We start from the raw sequence: 4,282 nt of genomic DNA on the forward strand, positions 1-4,282 counted from the left end.
AACTTGTTCATCCATGCAGGCCTCACGGCTTTTCTGCCTGCCTTCCTCTTTGCAGGGATGCATTGCTCCTGAGCATGGAGGAGGTGGTCCTTGAATATTGACCAACTTTCTTGGGCCCCTCTTCCCTCCGGTGCTTCATCCCACGGCACCGTACCAAGCAGATTCTTCAAGAGGCCAAAGTCAGCTCTCCCAAAGTCCAGGGTGGACAGATGACTTTGATAGAAAGCAAAATGGGTGAATTTTGACTGTACCGTCATTTATAGTGGGGAGCCATTAACTATGACCGAGAGGTGTGTGAATCTGTTACCTTACTCTCATAATTAACTTCGGTGGAAAGTCCGTTAGGGTAGCCCATGGAGTGCTCAATTTTAACTCATGTGAGTTTTGCCTTAGGAGTAGGGTGTTCTTGCTTCAGTTTCTAAGTTCTCTTTCATTTGGGTAAACTTTACTGGAAATTAGACTAAAAGAAACCCGAAGCAGAGTTGTATCTTGGCCTTCAGTATGTTTGCTTTAGGAACTTGATATCCATGAGATTTCAAAGAAGGTTAGCCCTGCGCAGGAGCTGCATAACTTGTTCCAGAATGAACATTTTTTATTCTTAGCCTGAGCAGATTTGTTCCATATTTATCATTTCTTACTGCAGTTTATTCTGTGAACATCACGTACGGGTGTGTGTTCTTGTGTGTGTAGAGAATAATAATAGAGTGCTTTGAAAAGTGATTTGAAAGCATTGTGGTAATTGTCTTTGAAGTCACCACATGATGTTACCGCACAGTAGGATAAGCAATGGTCTAGCATGGGCCAGTCGCCTTCTGATCAAAGCAATCCACAGATAGAGACTTCGCCGTTTGCAAATGGCAAGCATTTCCCCACGGGGTGTGTATGGTGAGGGACAATTTAGATGAGTTTACCTTGTTGAAAGACCTGCAGCAGATGCAGTGAATTGCAGCAGAGGAGTCTCTCCATGTGTTTGAAGCAAGCCAGGGCTAACCGAATTTCGGGTATCTGGAAACTGCATTTGGAGTGCAGGACAAGAGGTTTGCCTGAGAAATTTGTCTTTAAAATGGGTGGAATTCAGTTGTCGATCACAGATGACGTGCTTTTTTTTGGTAGGTTCCCCCAGGAGTATAAATGTAGGTTGAAGCATATATCTGCCACCTAGGGTGGCTTCCCACATACGCTAGGCAGGGCAGGCATTCATCAAAGGTGTTCTGGATAGCGCTTGGGACTGAAACTGCAATCTCTGCTAACCAAATGGTGGATTGCAAACAGGAGGTTCCTACTGGATTTGGAAGGCAGTCTCTGAGAGCAGGAATCCCATGTGTCCCATTGCTGAGAATCCCAGAATAGAAGATAGTAGCAAATTTCAAGATGCAGGAGTAATTTAAGCACTTAAGACCTATTGACCTGCAGTGAGATTTAGGAGCTAGGGCTACCAAAGCCTATGGATATAAAATTCCTGAAACTCACCTTTTGGACACTTCATAATCAGAAAATGTAAAACAGTCTGAACAGCAGCGCTGGGTACCTGGTACAACCAGGAGGTGAGGAAGGTGTCCTGCGGTACGTTAGTACACAGCAGTCAGACGCGAACTCGCTCTGCAGTTGTTCTGAGATCACCAGAGGGGTTGTATGAATAGTGCTGAGCCCTCCCTTAGCGACGAGGTTGTATTAGCTCAAGGCTACAGCTTCAACAACCTGGTCACGTTGCTTGTAGTAATCTTGTAGTTTGGCCAGAGGCTGCTCCTTATCTGCCTACAGAAGGCTGGTAGGAGCTAATTTAGTTGTAAGAGAAAGCAGTGGTTTACAAGCAGGTAGAAAATAGGAAGATTAGATGTGAAGGAGGCTTGATAAAAGAGGTGGTGGTGCCAGTTCCTCCCCAGCTTTTCTCCGGTGGCTGAATGGTTAGAGCCTAATTTCAGGAAATTTGAAGCTGCATTCCGTTCCTACCTGATGCCACCACTGGGAGAAGATCTTGTTGTCCAGTTTGATGAATATAATACTCTGTGTTTTGGGTATTAGATCTTGGAATAAGATCTGGAACAAGGCCTCCCTCTCCCTCATATGTTTTTGAGCAGTTAGGCTAGAGAGCCATTCTTAATCTTTTTGGCCTAAAGCATCTCTGTACTCGGCACTGGTGAGGCCCCACCTCAAGTACTGTGTTCAGTTTTGGGGCCCTCGTACAAGAAAGACATTGAGGTGCTGGAGCGCGGCCGAAGAAGGGCAACGAAGCTGGTGAGGGGACTAGAGGACAAGTCATTAGGAGCAGCTGATAACTTTAGAGGCACGAGTTAGAGTCTCCTGGTCAGAGCATGTTCTGGGGTGCACCCTGGCACTTGTGTTCCTCCACTGCTCAAAGGAACGTTTGGTAACACTTCTAATGGGCTGACGTAGGTAGGGAGTAGTGTTGGACTCAGAAGAACGGTCAGGACAACCAAACATGAAGACTTCACTTTTAGAAATACTTTTAACTGATACAGCATTGCAGTTGTCAAATGACTAAACGGTCAGGACAACCAAACACGAAGACTTCACTTTTAGAAATACTTTTATAAATATTTTGTTATCCATAAATTCCGGGATGAGGTGTACAAGACCTTGCTCTCGCTTGCCCAATATCCTCAAGAAGCAAGAGGGGGATATCTGCTATTTGCAAAATAATGGTGTAAATATCACCCCCATTATCACACCTGCTCTCTTTTGCCATTTCTTGCTGATTTAGTTTGGCCATTGTATTTCTTCTCTTGGTGGTCAAGCCTCTCCTGTAAAATACAGTGTTATTAGAGACACTTGGAAAGCTTTGGAGACCCCCTAATGGAAAATGCCGTGAGAGGTGGTTATGGCTGTATAATTTCTCTCTGATAAAATAGCTGGTGACCAAAAGACATGTTTCTTTAACTCAGCAACAAAATAGTGCAACCAAAGGAAATAAAATGTACAAAATGGAAATGGGAAATGCTTAAACTATGCCAGAACAGTGGCAAAAAAGCCTTGTAGAGGGAAGACAAAGAGCTTGTCATGCTTTGGCTAAAACCAGTGCGCTCAGTATGGAGTTCTTGATTGCAGTGGTGTGGCCTGTGTTTCCTGGCTGACTGGGCTACGTGATATATTGCCCTGAAAGCCACCTGTTCTGTAGAAGACGTAGAGCACCTCAGCAGATACCAAATTCCCTGTAATGCAGTAGACTCCTGTTTTGTAAACTTGATTTGAGCAATTCTTTGTCAGTGATGTGTTTTAATTACTTTTTTTTTACGGTCAAGAATTTGTTCTATCATAAATTAGTTTAGGAAGGAAAAAAAATATCTTCTGTGGCTTCTTGCAAAAATGAGGTGTCCTCCAGATTTTTTTTACCTAAGAGGTAAGAGTTACCTGAGCAGGAGGGAAGGAAGGAGGCCAGTCAGTTGGAATTATAGATAGTGCCCCGTCAAGGGCAGCAGCGTGTTTTCTTTCTGCTTTGTTTTTATGAAGGTGCTCTCTGTTGGCTTTGACTCCAAAAGCGTGGAAGCCCTGAAGCAGTGAGAGCAACTGCCAGTGCTGGGAGGTCTGGAAAAGGGGGGAAAGTCCCACAAACCAGCCTGGATTTGGTGTCTTTGAACCATCCAAATCAAACACAGACTTTATGAGAGTTTCCAAGTCACCGGTGGAAACTCAGGGTCTGGAATGTGTAGTTTTGACACCTACTTTAGTTCGACACTGCTCATTGTGATCGCTGCATGTAGAAAGTGTTTTTATAGGATGCCATAGTGGTAGTGCAGAAGGAGATGGAAAGCTGGAAGAAGGTAATGCCTTCTCTGGATTACTAGATCTGTGATCTCCGTGGATCAGACCCGATGATAGAAATTCAGGTCCATGAGCAAATGCAGAAACACAACTCAGTGGCTGTGTGTGTTGGAACGTCAGAGTTCCATGACTGGGAGACTCTTACGTGGGGCTTTATCTGCGAGGACAGATTTTGACTGTGCTGAAACTTCTTTCTTGCATTTTAGCAAGACTCTGCAATAACCCACAGTAACTCTCTCCATTTATGTGTAGAACCAACTTATGCTGAAACACTGTTTGGTGGGTGAATGTTTGAAGGAAAATTGGCTGTAGCATTAAAAACTTGACTTTTCTGGGCTGCACAGTAATTTATAGACAGCTTTGTGAGGCTCTGAGGATTCTTCTGACTTACAATAGTAGTGCCTTGGTGTAGTCCAGAGGCAGTGTTCCAGCAGGAAGTGCAGCCTGGAAACTGGCCGATGCCTCCACATACCACCTCGATGAAACCACCATGGCAGCAGGG

General features: G+C 44.5%; 1 protein-coding gene across 1 annotated transcript in view; it reads left to right on the forward strand.

Moving 5' to 3' along the window:
- COL14A1 (collagen, type XIV, alpha 1) overlaps window positions 1-4,282 on the forward strand; it is a 119,147-nt gene that overhangs the window by 111,789 nt on the left and 3,076 nt on the right. The gene's annotated exons all lie outside the window — the stretch shown is intronic.

This window comes from Charadrius vociferus, unplaced genomic scaffold (genome assembly GCF_000708025.1).
Source record: "Charadrius vociferus isolate BGI_N301 unplaced genomic scaffold, ASM70802v2 scaffold2, whole genome shotgun sequence".
Classification (NCBI taxonomy): domain Eukaryota; kingdom Metazoa; phylum Chordata; class Aves; order Charadriiformes; family Charadriidae; genus Charadrius; species Charadrius vociferus.